At 40.7% G+C, this 18,714-nt stretch overlaps 1 long non-coding RNA gene across 4 annotated transcripts; it reads right to left on the reverse strand.

Moving 5' to 3' along the window:
- Window positions 1-2,876: 2,876 nt before the first annotated feature.
- Window positions 2,877-18,486, reverse strand: LOC146181043 (uncharacterized). Of its 4 annotated transcripts, XR_014700145.1 has the most exons (5): window positions 18,356-18,486; window positions 18,001-18,139; window positions 14,034-14,085; window positions 6,248-6,338; window positions 2,877-3,554 (listed from the first exon to the last, which is right to left on the reverse strand). It is a non-coding gene; the product is annotated as an uncharacterized LOC146181043 (long non-coding RNA). The 4 variants fall into 4 exon arrangements; XR_014700147.1 differs by lacking the exon at window positions 18,001-18,139 and having other exon boundaries at window positions 2,878-3,554; XR_014700148.1 differs by lacking the exon at window positions 6,248-6,338 and having other exon boundaries at window positions 2,878-3,554.
- Between the last annotated feature and the right edge of the window lie 228 nt (window positions 18,487-18,714).

Here is an 18,714-nt window from a genome sequence, read left to right on the forward strand (position 1 = left end):
CGAGAATACGCCACATATCAAGGTGAAGAATTGCGGTTCAGGAGTTTGCTGACATTTTTGTGTCAATAAACTTGAAAGATAGAATAAACGTTGATATGAAGCATATTTACTTATAAATAGAAAGATTACCAGTGCGAAGTACAAAACGAGAATACGCCACATATCAAGGTGAAGAATTGCGGTTCAGGAGTTTGCTTACATTTTTGTGTCAATAAACTTGAAAGATAGAAAAAACGTTTATATGAAGCATATTTACTTATAAATAGAAAGATTACCAGTGCGAAGTACAAAACGAGAATACGCCACACATCAAGGTGAAGAATTGCGGTTCAGGAGTTTGCTTAGAATTTTGTGTCAATAAACTTGAAAGATAGAATAAACGTTGATATGAAGCATATTTACTTATAAATAGAAAGATTACCAGTGCGAAGTACAAAACGAGAATACGCCACATACCAAGGTGAAGAATTGCGGTTCAGGAGTTTGCTTACATTTTTTGTGTCAATAAACTTGAAAGATAGAATAAACTTTGATATGAAGCATATTTACTTATAAATAGAAAGATTACCAGTGCGAAGTACAAAACGAGAATACGCCACACATCAAGGTGAAGAATTGCGGTTCAGGAGTTTGCTTAGAATTTTGTGTCAATAAACTTGAAAGATAGAATAAACGTTGATATGAAGCATATTTACTTATAAATAGAAAGATTACCAGTGCGAAATACAAAACGAGAATACGCCACACATCAAGGTGAAGAATTGCGGTTCAGGAGTTTGCTTACATTTTTTGTGTCAATAAACTTGAAAGATAGAATAAACGTTGATATGAAGCATATTTACTTATAAATAGAAAGATTACCAGTGCGAAGTACAAAACGAGAATACGCCACACATCAAGGTGAAGAATTGCGGTTCAGGAGTTTGCTTAGAATTTTGTGTCAATAAACTTGAAAGATAGAATAAACGTTGATATGAAGCATATTTACTTATAAATAGAAAGATTACCAGTGCGAAGTACAAAACGAGAATACGCCACATATCAAGGTGAAGAATTGCGGTTCAGGAGTTTGCTTACATTTTTGTGTCAATAAACTTGAAAGATAGAATAAACGTTGATATGAAGCATATTTACTTATAAATAGAAAGATTACCAGTGCGAAGTACAAAACGAGAATACGCCACATATCAAGGTGAAGAATTGCGGTTCAGGAGTTTGCTTACATTTTTGTGTCAATAAACTTGAAAGATAGAAAAAACGTTTATATGAAGCATATTTACTTATAAATAGAAAGATTACCAGTGCGAAGTACAAAACGAGAATACGCCACACATCAAGGTGAAGAATTGCGGTTCAGGAGTTTGCTTAGAATTTTGTGTCAATAAACTTGAAAGATAGAATAAACGTTGATATGAAGCATATTTACTTATAAATAGAAAGATTACCAGTGCGAAGTACAAAACGAGAATACGCCACATACCAAGGTGAAGAATTGCGGTTCAGGAGTTTGCTTACATTTTTTGTGTCAATAAACTTGAAAGATAGAATAAACGTTGATAAGAAGCATATTTACTTATAAATAGAAAGATTACCAGTGCGAAGTACAAAACGAGAATACGCCACATATCAAGGTGAAGAATTGCGGTTCAGGAGTTTGCTTACATTTTTGTGTCAATAAACTTGAAAGATAGAATAAACGTTGATATGAAGCATATTTACTTATAAATAGAAAGATTACTAGTGCGAAGTACAAAACGAGAATACGCCACACATCAAGGTGAAGAATTGCGGTTCAGGAGTTTGCTTAGAATTTTGTGTCAATAAACTTGAAAGATAGAATAAACGTTGATATGAAGCATATTTACTTATAAATAGAAAGATTACCAGTGCGAAGTACAAAACGAGAATACGCCACATACCAAGGTGAAGAATTGCGGTTCAGGAGTTTGCTTACATTTTTTGTGTCAATAAACTTGAAAGATAGAATAAACGTTGATATGAAGCATATTTACTTATAAATAGAAAGATTACCAGTGCGAAGTACAAAACGAGAATACGCCACACATCAAGCTGAAGAATTGCGGTTCAGGAGTTTGCTTAGAATTTTGTGTCAATAAACTTGAAAGATAGAATAAACGTTGATATGAGGCATATTTACTTATAAATAGAAAGATTACCAGTGCGAAGTACAAGACGAGAATACGCCACATACCAAGGTGAAGAATTGCGGTTCAGGAGTTTGCTTACATTTTTTGTGTCAATAAACTTGAAAGATAGAATAAACGTTGATATGAAGCATATTTACTTATAAATAGAAAGATTACCAGTGCGAAGTACAAAACGAGAATACGCCACACATCAAGGTGAAGAATTGCGGTTCAGGAGTTTGCTTACATTTTTTGTGTCAATAAACTTGAAAGATAGAATAAACGTTGATAAGAAGCATATTTACTTATAAATAGAAAGATTACCAGTGCGAAGTACAAAACGAGAATACGCCACATATCAAGGTGAAGAATTGCGGTTCAGGAGTTTGCTTACATTTTTGTGTCAATAAACTTGAAAGATAGAATAAACGTTGATATGAAGCATATTTACTTATAAATAGAAAGATTACTAGTGCGAAGTACAAAACGAGAATACGCCACACATCAAGGTGAAGAATTGCGGTTCAGGAGTTTGCTTAGAATTTTGTGTCAATAAACTTGAAAGATAGAATAAACGTTGATATGAAGCATATTTACTTATAAATAGAAAGATTACCAGTGCGAAGTACAAAACGAGAATACGCCACATACCAAGGTGAAGAATTGCGGTTCAGGAGTTTGCTTACATTTTTTGTGTCAATAAACTTGAAAGATAGAATAAACGTTGATATGAAGCATATATACTTATAAATAGAAAGATTACCAGTGCGAAGTACAAAACGAGAATACGCCACACATCAAGCTGAAGAATTGCGGTTCAGGAGTTTGCTTAGAATTTTGTGTCAATAAACTTGAAAGATAGAATAAACGTTGATATGAGGCATATTTACTTATAAATAGAAAGATTACCAGTGCGAAGTACAAGACGAGAATACGCCACATACCAAGGTGAAGAATTGCGGTTCAGGAGTTTGCTTACATTTTTTGTGTCAATAAACTTGAAAGATAGAATAAACGTTGATATGAAGCATATTTACTTATAAATAGAAAGATTACCAGTGCGAAGTACAAAACGAGAATACGCCACACATCAAGGTGAAGAATTGCGGTTCAGGAGTTTGCTTACATTTTTGTGTCAATAAACTTGAAAGATAGAATAAACGTTGATATGAAGCATATTTACTTAAAACATGAACGAGAAGCGTCGACAGAACATTTAATTCATTGTTATTTTCCACTATATTTTAAATGCCGCTGCACACGCGGCGGAGGTCCATTGACCATGGGACCATAGCCAGGCGGCAGCTCGCGGGTAGGGTCCAGGCACATTCCCCTAATGTGGTTACCTCTCTCTGGAAAGCACTCGCATCCAACCTCGCACGGCCGTCCTCTTCCATCTAGATAGCACTGGTGTACGAAGAAAAGAGAAATGGCGTCAGCGTATGAAATTTCGCTTGCATGCTTGTTGAGACGGATAGGGTGATTGGCGTGCACCTAAATATAAACATCCAATTAACTAAAGAACAGGTGACAGTTTAAGCTCTTCGCAATTCCTAACGGGCCAGAAGAGCCGCTTATAAGTTAGCAGAATATAGAAGAACCATTTCGATGAAAAAAAAAGATGAAGCACTTGATAGGCATGGGGTGTAAGGCATTGGTAGGAGTGGCAATTCCTCTACACCACATCCGAGTTTCCAGTTAGCGAGATAAAAGAAGGTATAATATAAAATGAATGTGAAATTAGATCAAAAATCAAAGGGTGTAAAACAAATTGATTGCAGAATATTAAGACTACCTAATTATTAGAATGAAAATGAGCATTACTCTTCTGTGCGGCCGCAGTTTCACTGGCAATGTTTCTAAATTCATTGCTGTTCGTATATTAAGCTTGCGTACTTGCTAGAAACCAAATCGACTAGTTTCGGATTTCTGACAACAAAGTATGGACAGGTTTTGCGTTTGAATTGCCTTGCAGAAAAACTGCTACGCTGTAACATGTAACGGTCAGGGCCACTACTACTATTGTGCACATGCACACTTTTTTTAGCAGAGAGGTAATGAACTCGCGCATAAGGCATAGGAAGAAAATGGGGACGATTGGTCAGAGCACAAACTTCCAACAAGTATATTTGAAAAAAACATCTTATACCAATGCGAAATCTGTTGTCGTATGGATCTGATATTAACGCTTACGCACTCAAGCAGTGACACTGCTTCCAAGTAGTTGAAATAACCGTCCATTACACAGTGTTGAAGAAAGTCAAGCCAACTATTCCTTGCGTCTCATGGACGATCTAAGAAAAACAAATGCTAAACTCACCTAACGCAAGCATAAACGCACGCCACTCGAGACTACGGGCGCTAAAACGTCAAAATAAACACGAAAACATAAACGCACAAGCAATCACACCTGTATTCGGCATGCGTAACAATGTATCACCATGACAACTCCAAGTAATTTCTGAAACAGCAGTAACGAAGAGAAAACAAGAAAACACGAAAGGCATTCAGTCCCAAACTAAAACTGGCGAAAGCTGCCAAAGTGTAAAAAGAATCACTCTGAATAAAAAATTTCCTAGGCAAAAGTCGCGTTAGTCATAATAATCAAACATAGATCTACATGACACAAACAGGTTATGGGGCAGATTACACATGTCCTTCTAAATATACAAGCTTTTAATTAGGAGGGTGAAAGAAATCAAACTACCACAGTTTTTACCGATTTTTTTTTTATTAAAAAGGCTTCAATGATTTCGCTCTGTTCTTTGGCATTGCCATGTGCAAGAATAGTGGCGCCCTCAGACACAGAATTATTTTTGTAAAACATATGGTCATACAGGTTGCCTCTTTTACACCTGCTTGAGACCTGTGCGTCTGCTGAAGTGGAACAAAACATTTTAGCGCCTGTTTTATTCACGTTTAACAGGATAGTCGTCCCTCATCTGACGACAGTGAAAAGCTACATCGCACATTTTGTTTTGCCAAACAAATATTAAGACGCAGCCAGATTTCTCGCGACTTGCGTTTCCTATCTTTTGCTACCGCTGCTTTTTATTTAGCTACATTTTTTATATTGAAGCTGGACAATTAGTGCGCATTCAATGACGAAGACAAAGAAGTGGATTAGAAGACAAAGCTTCCAAGGCAACCGGCATATGCCGATCACCAATGACACCAAATCTCCGCAACAATCCAGCGGCGGTCGCCGCCGTTACGGTGAGCCTTTCCTTTGAAGCTTTCGTGCTCAGCGGGGCGCATGGAAACCATAAAGGCAAGTAAAATTTTTAACCGTTGTAATGGCCTGATTGACATTAACCATCTCTCGTGTGCTGCCACCGAAAGCTTTTCGTGTAAAGCATGTACCTCGTTAAAGACGCTGCCCGATAAGGAGTTGCTTGCACGTTCTCCCAGCAGTGTTTAAAGCAGTTTTCCGTGCACCTGTTCTAGACATTCAAACGAAATATATCAGGCACATGGCTCTAGGTGACATTTGAGGTCATTCCGAATTTGTCCAGGGTGGTTCACAGTCCCCTGTTTATCGGAAGGTGACTGACGACGAATATACTTCCTGTAGAGGGCTACACGACCAGTCACTAAGCCAGTCCGTAGGGCAAGGCAGCTAGCACGAGAAGAAAGTATTGATACTGGAGGTGACTAACAGGCTGGTGGTTAATAAAAAAATTCGTCAGCTTGCATTTACAGAGTGCTATATTGTAATAAATCTCTTTCTTTATTCTAAAGGCAGTTATCTGAAAACATAAAATTTTGGCACATTTGACCTTTTTTTTTCAGAAACTACAGGAGCTTGGCGAATAGAAATTTACATTCCAGAGAGTTTACTGAACAAGAATTAGCCCCATTTATGGGTGGAGTTTTGATTTGAAGGCTATGTACTGCAGATTTTGTCGTTAAATTTTGGTAGCCCTAGTAAAACATTTGAAACAAAAAATTTAGCATTCAGAAAATAATCATTCTAGTTCGGTATCACTATATCGAATTGCTGATTACAATAATAGCAATATGCATGCTCTAATCCTAGCATATCATGATAAAAAGGGTCACAAATATGGACTAAAATGCATGGGAGGAATAGGACCTACTTAAAGCGATTTGGTCTGTAAAATGGAGGGCTCCACTTCAATTCATGCAGCGAGGTTTTGCCTTCATCGACGTGGATAAAGACCGCCGCCGCTGCGAATGTAACATCGAGGGCATCATACCCAACTCTCGGGGTGCCTCAACCGGAGTAGCAAATACGTTTGAACCCGACCGCGGCAGCTGCATTTGAATACACAGGCGAAAGACAAAGGGCGCTGGTGTTCTCTGCTGCTGCCTCGGCGGTTAACTCAGGCCGCGAGCTCGGAGCTGATCGCAGAGGCAACGGCTCTACGCTGTTCATGCGTATGTATACCGACCCAGGCGATAAAAATAGCGGTGCCCATGCAGCAACGAACCTTCATTATATTATTTCTTTAGTACAGCACAATATCTATGCAGAATCTCTGGCCGCACCCTCAAAATCCGGCCACCTGGACATCCGACATATTACCTTGCCCGAATTTAACAATATTTGGTATCGAACCTAATTTTATTATTGTAATTCACTAATGACCTCCACGTTTAGGTGACACCAACACACTGGCCACCTGGACCACTGAAATTCGGCGTGCAAAAACTTGGCTAGTGCAAGTTCAGTACTGTTCATTTTGACTTGAAGTGCAACTATGCAACAGATGTTAAAACAAGAAATCACAGTACGATGAAGATAACAAGCAAAAAATGACTGCGGAAAACATAGTCAAACGGTATTTTTACATATGTACGCCGAGAAGAAAGCAGGCTAGGAAAACAATAATATACGAGTACAAAAGGCTCCGCCGGGGTGGTGCAGTGGTAAGACGCCCGACCACTCTGCCGAAGTACCCGGGTTCGAACCCGACCTCGGCGGCTGCGTTTCGATGGAGGCGAAACGAAGAGGCGTCTGTTTGCTGTACGATGTCGGCGCTCGTTAAAGACCCCCAGCTGGTCGAAATTACTTCGTAACCCACCCCTACGGCTCCTCTTTTTCTCTTTCCACTTTAACTCCCACCTTCCTCCCTTCCCTTACGGCGCGGTTCAGGTGTCCACGGAAGCAAGTGTGACCGATAGTGTGCCTTTCCCTTCGTGTGAACCAATTATTATTATTATTACGAGTAAAAAGGATCGATATGGGATGATCAGAAACGCAGACTACGCTTTTAGGAGGGGTAAAATGGTCATAATAAAATAATCCATTCGTTAACTGGTACCGTATAATCTGATGATCATATTAGTTTGTGACTATGTTAACTGCATAATTTTGCTCTCCTTGCGTCATCACCGATGTGACGTAGATTCCTAGCTTCATATTCCTTGAGTTAAGCAGAATTTATTTCATTGAGGTCCGGTAGAATTAAGCGAGAATTGAATTATATTGATATCCAATTGCGACCGAGTTCAATTTCACATGTAAAGTTATGCTCAAAACTGTTTTTTACATTATGTATATACGTTATCTTTACAGCAGCTGTTCCCCAATCTAGGAAGCAATAGCTTAGTCGGGAAAAGAATGATAAAACAGTATTTTGTGTTTCGCGGGAAGAAGAATTTCAAGCGCGGTGACGCGGTGACGTTCAATCGTTAAGACCTTTCTCAGGGTGTTATTCGAACTTCACACTTCAAGACACCGTATCCCTAATGCGTGCGATTATGTAAATAAATAATTGGCCCATCAATGGTTTATGGATAATTTATATTTAGTGTATCTTCAGACACGTCCAATCATCACAGCCTTTCGGGTTACCTGGCAACCATATCGGAAGGCGACAGACGTATATATATTTAGCTCTCGAAGTGGCTTAAAGCAATGTTGCTTGTTTGACTAAAGAACAGCCGGGTAAAATTCAAAGACAATATATGCAATAACAATTTGCGTCTCCACGACTGCAAGACCCACACATCAGTGCACAGAACTAAAAGCTTGTGCCACTAAACAAGACAAATATATAGAAAACGTAGAAAAATTTAATATCTCATTATTTCATTTCCGCTGCTTTAGCCTTACCTGTGTGCAATATCCCGAACATTCACCAAGTATACCTTTGCCTACCAATGTGAAGCCATTAGAAGAAAATTTTCGAACTAGGAATCAAAAATTTGCAAGGCGCTCTGTGCTTGCTGCCATAGTGCTCTGCAGCAACCGTATACAGTCAAAAAACAACATTTTACTCCGACTGCAAATTTTACAAATTATATTTGCCCCCATTTGAACCCAGGGTACTAAGCGGCGTTGGGGACGAATTTCAAATGATGCCACCTGCTCCAACTGAGAGCCAAGCACAATTGGAAATTTTAAAAATGCAATCAATATTTTTCCGACTGGGTGAGTTTCATCTAAAACACCACAATGTTTCTTTCGAAGATGGTGTAATTACGTTAAACAAAGCGAAGTACCACACCAGCTGTTTTTATTAAATCGAGCTTGTTTCAGCTAGAAACGGGAACGCAGACACGACGTAAGTGTTTCGTTCCACATTGATCAAGATACAAACGTCTGTTTCCATATAGAGTAATTGCACAAGCTTTTTATCTAGAACTTATGTGGAGCCACTCGTGTTAATGTGGAGCGAAAATTACGAGCGTAAGAAAGACTCCATCGTGCCTCCACCTAAACAGCACTTTGAAGTAATCCCATATCTGGATAAAATCTGGCACAAGCTGAAGAAGATTGACTCTAGAGTAATGTGAAAGTGTTCTCTGCGCCCATAAAGTTCTCAGGCGTATGTACTGTACTCACGAAAAAAATGTACGGTATGGAAAGAAACATGATGCGCAGTTCATTTTATCTAATGCTCCGTCTTTGCTGTATACAGCCTGCCGCTCACTTGTGGATGCACCATATCGGACAGAGGGGAAGTTGTGTGAAATATTGAATCGATGAACATAATAGTAATGTAGAAAACTACAAAAATGGCAATCTGTATGACTATAGGTATCTCAACTTCAAACCTGTCTATGGGGGCACCGTTGTTCTTGAACGTGCCAAAACCAAATTGAGGACGGAAATCATTGCAGCCTACATAATAAGGATATTCGGTGAAAATGTGCTAGTTCGACTTCGTTGACCCTCGTTAATAAATTACTATTTTGTGTTATCTAGGTCTGGATATTTGTTTTACGATTGACGCGGCTTATGCCTTGGAAAACCATTCATTTAAAGCGGCTCTTTTTACATTTTGGCAGTTCTAGTTTTGGACTCAATGTTCGTTCTGTTTTTTCTTTTTTTTTTGTTGGTTGTTGCGGCTTTTGAAATTACTTGCCCTTGCCACGGTGTTACGTGGTTATGTGTGCTGTCCACAGGTGTGCGTGGCTCTGATTGTTTGTTTGTGCGTGTGCCTCCGTGCGTGCATGCGTGCGCGCGTGTGTGTGTGTGTGAGTGTGTGTGTGCGTGCGCGCACGCACGCGCCTGGGTGTTGTTGGTCGCTGGGCTGCGATCAGTCTCGCACGTATGAGCGCTTGAGCGTAGCGGGTTTAGCATATTTTTAAATCTTCGGCTATACGTATCACGCTAGGAACATTTGGTAAGCTTTCTTCAAAAGGCTGAGGCATGGACAGTTATTTGACCTGCTTGGCAGCATTCTCACTTGTTGCGTGCGCACGTTTTGGTATCGGATACTTGCGAAAACTGATTTTTCACGATGTGCATTGCCTCGTGGCATGAAAGGATATGCTATGAAGGAAGAGAGGGTGTGGTCAAATAAATGAAAACAATTTGGCTGACGTAATATGACGACGGATTATCGGGCGACATGCTAGCTGACACCAGGGGCCGAATCCACGTCGGCTTAAGTACTGAATATTCCACAGCAGGTGGTGGATATCGGCTTCAGCATCTCCGGACTTGCAAGACGGAGCTCCCAGAAGGGAGATGCAAATCTCGAAATTGTGGCCAGTTTTTAATAACTGCTGGTGTTGAGGCAAACCCAACTCGAATCCTCCGAAGCGCCACCTCCTCTTGACAGGTTACACCGCTGTGGAGGCTTACCAAACACGTAGGTATGAGAGCACGTGTACGGCGTCGGAGGTTTTTCTTTCTTATGAAAAGAAGGGTAGCATTATCTAATTTTAGGGGCTTTGGCGATGACGAGGTTGGGGTGGGGGCGGGTCGCGAAACCCGCAAGGCTTTGAGAACTTAGGAAGTCAGGCGGAATTCACGAATTGGCTGCGGAATGTGTAGCGCTAGAAAGTAGATTTTTGCATATTTCTGCATGTACTGACGCGTATAGGTTATAAGTAGCTTTTTTACGTGAATGGCATCGGTGCGTATGATAATACGGGCAGTGGTAAGTATGGGAAATGGCACTCACGCAGCGAAGCGCCTCTTGCACAGCAAGAAGGTCCGACAAAATGAAGATGGAGGTTCTGGTAATTGAAACCTTGATGTATTCAGTGCAGACTCGCAATGGCAGTAAACTACAGTTGTCTTGCATCAACGCAAATTAGAATGGAACCATGTTGGAAGCAGGCGTCTTGCTGCATAATTTGGTTGCGAAGTGACGACGACAATTCTTGCTTTCTTGATCGCTGTAAATCCGTTAGCTTGTAATCACTCAGTCGTACAAAACGCGGCGGCGGTAGAATGTAATGCAACAAAACGTAAGCCCTGAGAGTGCATGTTGCATGACAGGAGGGAGTGGCCTTCAGCCGGCGAGCATCGCGTCATTCTTCAGCAACTGTGTTCATCTGTGCGCTTTCTTAGAGAGCCATGATTGAGGTGAAGCGAAGAAGGCATGCCATGACCCTCATCGGCTTTCGATCTAACGCTTCAAGGCGATCACACTGTGCGCTTGTAAAATGTTGTTATTGGGCTTGATAAACAAGGCGTGGTTGCACAACCGCCCAAACAAACTGTCTTGCATCATTTGAGCGGCCACGTCTTGTTTTTGGAGCAATGCGTCTGATTAGACCTAGAGTCTGGATCGCCTATTTTTTAGCGCGATACAGGCATGCAATTCTAATTCCTTAGTCATGAATTGTCAAACCCAATATTTTTGCTGTCGTACTTTCGTGAACTGTGGTTCCGGGCAGCTGTAGACAAATAGGTGTTGCAGCTAGTTTACGCCACAGCCAGCGGAAGGCGACACGCATGATCGTAGTTTTGCTGGCGGAAAGTTCAACCCAAGCTAAGAGGCTCATGTAGACATAATATCTAAAGCTGATTGCAGGGCAGCGGATTGAATCAGTAGGTCGTTGTGTGTGCCCCACACCGTGATATAATCAGCGTATATTAGGAATTTAACATCAGTACGTCATGTAACCCCCATGCAAGGGAGATAAATTCAATAATAAACGAGGTTGTCGACAACACTGATCCTTGGGATACGCCGCCAAGAAGAGGGACGAATGATCCGATGGCATCGCTACTTAGATGTATTATAAGTTGCCTTCCTTCAAGGAAACATTTTACAAAATCGTGTACGCTAAGCGCTAAAATGAGCCCGTCAAATGAGCCCCGACTTGCAACATGACTGATATTATCATACGTGTTTTCGACATCTACGGCAAAAGCGATGTGCACATTGTGGCGGCGGGTAGATGATAATATTGAGGATGCCAAGACAGCCATCTCGTCTGCTGTGCCCATACATTGACGAAACAATTTGGGCCGGGTGGTAGAAACCGTGAAGTGAAAGCAACAACTTGAGTCGTGCGGCGAGCATTTTCACTGAAAGCTTGCAAATTTTTGGCGTTAAGGGTTTAGGTCAAAAGTTGCTTTGGAGTTTTCCTCGGCTTCGGAATAGGGGTGACAACAGCCGCTTTCCTCCTCAATGGTTCATTGCCGTCTAGCTGTATCTTGTTTGTAGTGTCAAGGAGTGGAAGAGCATCACAAGTGAAGTCCTCGTAAACCTCGTACGTAGTGAAGTCTGGAACGGGCTCTGTCTTTCCGCTCGCATCATCTATAGCTGAAAGCAGTTAAGGCGTTCCTTCGGTTACGGCAGTAGACATCAGCTTATCAACGTCGAATGGTATGCGAACCAAGTAAGTTCTTCCAACTGGTGCATGGAACACATCGTATTTTGTGGAAAAACATGCGCGCTGCTTGCCTTGTGATATCATCCAGAGACATCTTCGCTGCAAAGCGTGCCATGGCATCAGTGCCTGGCGACGACAACGGAGCCCCGTGGCATGAAAATTTCGCCAGAGATCATTCCAAGAGTGTGCGGAAGACTACTCGCACCATAGATGCCATTGCCGTCGTGAGAGATCCCATTCATATTGTCGAGCCTTATCACTAATGTAATTCAATGTTTTGCGCCGTGCGTGCACAGGAGTCGGTTCTGTAGTTGTAATCAATTCTGTTTGTCGACGGGCAGCCCACAAGTTGAGCAGAGGGACACGGTATATGCAAATGCCGTTTCAAATAAACATGTTGGAAGTTTGCGCTCAAAACGAGACGTCTCTTTCTTCCTTAACGTTTTGCGCAAATTTGATATCTTTCGCTAATATGCACCAACTGGCCTTGATGGACGCACTTATTTCACACTCTTATGCACCGGTAGAAGCGGAGCTTTGTGCGTAGTGGCCTTTCACACAGTTTCGTATCTCACCCCGCCGGGGTGGAGCAGTGGTTACGGCGCTCGACTACTGTTCCCAAGGACGCGGGATCGAATCCCGGCCTCGGTGGCAGCTTTTCGGTGGAGGCGAAAAGCAAGACGCCCGTGTGCCGTGCGATGTCAGTGCACGTTAAAGAACCCCAGGTGGTCGAAATTTCCGGAGGCCTCCACTACGGCGTCTCTCATAGCCTGAGTTGCTTTGGGACGTTAAACCCCACAAACCAACCAGTTTCGTATCTCAGGACTGCACATCAATGACTACTTGTAGGATAGTTAAAGCACAAATAAAGCGACTCAAGGTTAAAGGAGTACCAAAGAGCATGGACAGAAGCCCAAATTTGTAACTTGTATGCGCGACGCCCAATATTTCTGCGCTCCTGCACCAAAGTGCTCATAACACTTGCCAGAAGGTCAAGATTACGCAAGGGTGGGTGCGAGCTTGCTTATACTTGGAATTTGTGCAATATAGCTCCTCTGTAACGCCCAGAACCACAAAACATGCTGCCGTCCCGCACGTCCTTTAACGATTTGGGCGGCTGTGCGCTAGCCATGATCTCCTAAGGAAGGCGGTGATAGGTGCCATTGACGCTAAGGCGTCGGCGGGAACTAAAGTGATCAGGAGCGCCTTTAAAACGAGAGAGCGCGCACTTTTATTGTTTGAAAGAGGATGCAATGAGAAATTGCGGGATTTAGCGTTCTCATATAAAATTACGACCAAAGTGGATCATTTAAGTCAAGCCGAATCGAAAACTGCTGGTTTTAAAATTAGATAAATGCCGGTTAGAGAAATATAAGCAAACCGACCTCCGCAAACACCTTGCTTATGGTGCCTCGCGCAGCAGAGATAAGCTTTAGGTCGTTGTACTCCATATATTATTGCGATCAATGCTGAGGTAACTGAAATACCTTCAGTTAATATAACGGGCTGTATTCTTGTTTTTACTGAGGTGGCTGAAGTACCTTCATTTAATATAACGGGCTGTATTCCTGTCTTTAGTTTCCAGTGTGTTGTTATGTAGATTTACTTATTTTACGCCAGTGCAGCTATATTATGATTCCATACATGGTATGCTAGATGCCAAATGCAATTGTTATCCACAAATAGCACTCTGATAATTAGCTTTTTTTTCTGTTACATAGAAACGTATTGGAAATACTTTCAAACAGGTTAATCGTCTTTAGATGACGGCGTAGTGCTATTAAATTGGAGCTTGTTTTTCTCTGATGTAATGCTAAAAATATGCAAGAAACGTACCGTTCGCACGCAGTGGAGGTGACCAAAAAATTGAGGACCAGTGAAACCCGCCCTGAAATGTAGAGGCGATACACATCGGCTACCAATGCTACTCAAAAAACATAAAATATGGGACTTATTGAAAAAACATTATCAGAGAAAATGTCAACTTATAAAGAGCTGCTGAAAAGAAAACAGAGGACAGCATGAGCGAGAACATGTTTTCTTCAATAATGCAACAGTATTTGTTATATCCGCAGGTTGCATTCGAACTGGTAACAAAATATTTGACAGAGCTTTGATTTGTCCAAATTGTCAAAACAGTTACAAGTGGCTTTCAGACAAAATTCCTTTCTCCCGCCCTTTCCTGTAGACTGTTACACTTCTGAATGTTTCAAGTCGAAAAGGCGATACTCATTGCGGACTCATTGCATCTTGTGCACCGTTGCATGACCTGAGAAAATTCACATCAGTTTATTTGCGTTGTTTCCTGCACTGTATTGCTTCAAGTTATTTGCTTAATAGACGTGCGACAACGACGCGTCCCTTGTCGAAATGAGCAGTAGTTTCACCCAGGCCGGCAATAAATAGGTTACAATTCTCATTTAGGCAACAGGCCTGGGGATATTTTGGAATTCTGATACGCTCCTCCAATCACTGCGCGATGCAAAGAGTTTTATAACCTCTTGGTGCGTGACGACAATCGATTCTCAAAATTGCTGTAAAGAAATTATGTGTAGAAGAACGCAGAGGACAAATAACCGCAAAGCGCTATCGCAAATATTCATTTTGCTTGTTGCTGTGCAAAGACAAGATATTTTATCAGAGGTGGGCGCCTGAGGCTTGTGACGGATAGCGGAACATAGTGATGATCAATCAGAAAACATATTACCTATTTAAAAATCATAGTTAAAAATTTTTTGACTCTTTGTAGCTAACCGCCTGAACCGAAGTTTCCCAATATATGACGTAGGCGGACGAACGTATGTACTTAGGTAAATATCTTACTTTTCGCAGTACTTATGTGGGTTACCCTAGTTAAGGCTGTGTTCATGGCGACAATGCTTCAGTATTGTTTTGCTGAAGATGTATAGGTTTGAAAATCAAGTGAGGAAAGATATATTGGGGTATTAATAAAGAGCAATGCACTGCATGTTTATTAAAACAAAACAAAAAGGCATTTCTAAATCTTTCTAAATGGGCGCGGTTTCCACCAGCAGCGCGTCTGATTCTAAAAATGTTTCCGAGAATAATGAAATTGCGTACGAAGCAGCAAGGGCCTTATTAAACCCCGATGCTTTTCTCGCTTTCGCATTCAAATTTTCTCAATACTCGTCTTCTGGTATGTATAGGAATAATTTTTCTTTTTCATCAGAAAAAGTTCAGAACCTAAGCGCACGTGGAGAAGACAGCCACATCGTACTCAACTGCAAGACCAAAAAAAAGCATGTTTTTTTGTCTTTTTTTCATCAATGAACATTTATCCGACGCGAAAGCTGCTTAAATTGAATTTTATTGCACAGCAGTGCTTTTAAACAGCCAACGGGGGTAGTGCGTGAAATAGGGACTCCCGATATCGACAATAAGAAAGCCCTAGAAGAGAGTGAGAGTGCATTGACCTTATTACTTTAGGCATTTCTGAGGAAATGTACCTCATTTATATGAGAGCTTGAAAATAGGAAAAAGAAAGGAAATTGAACGGTGCAAAATATTTTGCACCCAGCCTAAAATACGTTTTTTTTTTGCATGTGTATTCTTATGAATTCTATGTTTTCTGTTTATTTTTTGTGTTATTTGTCCAGGCTTCGCTTTTCAGACACCTTTAAAATTTCTAAAGAAACGCACTTTGTGTTTTATCCTTTCAATGTGGAATATGGATTTGGGCTGTCTGTATAAATTTGTTTGTTCTAGAGAAGTGTCATAAAACAATAAAAAAAAGAGGCATTGATTGTGCAACATTTATTTGCGTTCAGGCGATATTATTACAGCGTGAACATAAGAGTGAGCAAATGTGGCTTCGCTCATGCAGTCCTGCTCGGCATCTGCCTAAAATATTCGTAACTTCATACAATCATACTATCAACTATCATACTAAGAGAAAGGAGGGTGATGGACAGCATACAAAACTAACTATTCATCTTCGATCTATGATAAAGAGAAAGCTTATTATAGAATGTTTGATATAGAGAGAACTCGGTGCAGATTGTCATGCAATTAAAAATAACAGCGATTCTTTTCTAAGTTCTGCAAGTATGCGAATTCCCTTCGAGCAGAATAATTTCTATTATCCACGCTGGAATGCGGACGGATTGTTTGCGTTTGTACGGGTTGAAAGTTTGCACAGAATGCGGCTGAATGAGCATACCCAACGTTATATCATAATCTCGTCTTTCAATGCATTGAAGTAACATTCTTGACACGAACAAGGAGAACATGTTCGACCGTTTTTGAGGTAGTAGATGCAGATAAGAAATTGTGAATTTTCTAAAGTTATTTTGATAGCCGAAGTACGATGGTTTCTCTAATTTTAAGTATACAATTTTGATGATGTCACCATTGCTTATCTCACGTAAGCGGAAATATGTTTGACAGCGTAGCAGTGCTACTGATTGCAACACCTGTAACTAGAGTTCTGCATGTACTTTTCTCTGTTTTGTAATCAGCCACATCAACCTAACGCAAGTCTGCTTCTATTCATGCAGTTACAAAACGAGAAAAAACTGCCAAAGCACCACCCAATTTATTTTGCCAATATGTTGCACGTTTATCTACTAATAACAAAACAGACGTGCAGGCTCAAAATAAAGCAAAACACGTCTTTGTAGTGCAAAAAAGGAACTAGATAATCTGCCTAAAAATATACCTGCCTTACCGCAAGTTCCTAAAGGTTAGTAATTTTCTAAGCAGCGTCACGCACTGCATATGCGCACAGCACAATAATGTATTATAAACTATAAGCTACCTACTAACACATAACAGTCAATGAGTGGCCTTCAATGTCAAATGAAGACTAACTCACACGGACAGATCTGAGCGTTCCGTACCTTTTATCACCTCCATCACTCAGCTATTCAGCGCTAAATCAAAGTAGAGGACGTTATGCACTATAAACACCAGGGATATGCATCGTCCACCTTATTTGTCAAGTCCTTCAATCCACAAATCTAGCAGAGCACGTACACGAACACTCAAAATAGAAAGGATTGGTCTGCACAAAAACAATAATACATTCGTCATTTCTCCAGTAATGACACTAATAACTTTCGATACTATACGCTAACCGGAAATATATTTATCACGAAGGTTTTAGAAAAACGTGCTCGTCAGAAAGAACTACAGAGCAATTATTTCAAAAACATCATGGTGAATTTTTCTACACTATATTGAGCGATGATACATGCTCATTATAATGCTTGCGTCTTTAAATGCAGAATAGTAGTAGAACTATGAACAGCACATCGCAATATGTATTGAATCTTAAGAGAAAGTCCCTAATTTGTTGTTTTAACTTTTGCAATAACCAAACGAACTTTATTTAAGCGGCCTGGCGTACAAATAAGTTGTGGTAGAGACTACAAGGCAGGCTCTTCTTCTGTTGCTTTACCGAGAAACGATATATCGTATCCTTTTGTAAAAAAGCACAAATGCTCTCTCTGACCACGGAAGGGTGCCGAAGTTTACAGTAATTTAGAGGAGGAGGAGGAGGAAAAAACTTTATTGGCGTTTTAGACGTGTAGGTCGATATGAACAGCTGCTAGACCTAGATATTTTCCGCAGTGGTTGTTTAGGTCAGGTTGCAGTTTTTAGATGTCAGTATCCGACTACTTCAAGTCAAACGAATGTAACAAAAGGTGTCGGCTTCAACAAAATCCTGCTACAGTCAACTCGCTTTTAATTCGTCACATTCGTAGGTTATACTATCAGAGTTTTTCTACTGCCGCTCCTCCCCGCGTTAATTTGTTTCACGATAAATTACGTCTGTTTGCACCTTGGTGGCGGGACACAGATTATGGATGACGTCGTTCCCATGATACATCTGTGAGCTTGAGCTCAGGCCAATCCATAGATTGGTTGAAGGTATAGTTTCTGATTCTTTTCAGGCTGAAACAAATCTTTTGTCATGGCCTCTGTAACGAGGAATCACGCATGTGTAGCAAAATAAATATTACATTGCTCAAATACTATTTGAAAATGAATGTTTGGATGAGTAGTGAACGCTAGAATTTTCAATTACATTACTCTATAAATCAGACGGCGTTGTTATTATGGCTATACAAGCTTCAAATCTTTTTTTGATTTTTTCTTTCAATTTTAATTTCCAAGCTACATGAAATTATACTCACTTTATGTGGTTTGTGAAGAGCAATAGAAAGTAGAAAATGCACAAGCACTTCATTGCGTTCAAACGCAAGATTCTAGAGCCACGTAAGATGTCTTAAAGCTTATGCCGAAACGGAGTCGCCGAGCCTTATATATGACATGAAATTTCAGGAATAAAACATTTTGTTAGCGTAATTAGTGCGGATGTCGCTGCATCGAGTATGTGAGAGATACATCACACACAGATGATGAGGGCGGATGCATAGCTCTTATCGCGTCTTGCATATTATGATCGCATATACTGAAAGTTTTTAATATTCCGTTTTGCAGTTTCCACCGATGCTAGCCCAATCCTCGGTAAGACTGCAAAGAGCCGCTCATT

Source organism: Amblyomma maculatum, chromosome 8 (genome assembly GCF_055883805.1).
Source record: "Amblyomma maculatum isolate TAMU_Amacu chromosome 8, ASM5588380v1, whole genome shotgun sequence".
NCBI classification, from domain to species: Eukaryota; Metazoa; Arthropoda; class Arachnida; order Ixodida; family Ixodidae; genus Amblyomma; species Amblyomma maculatum.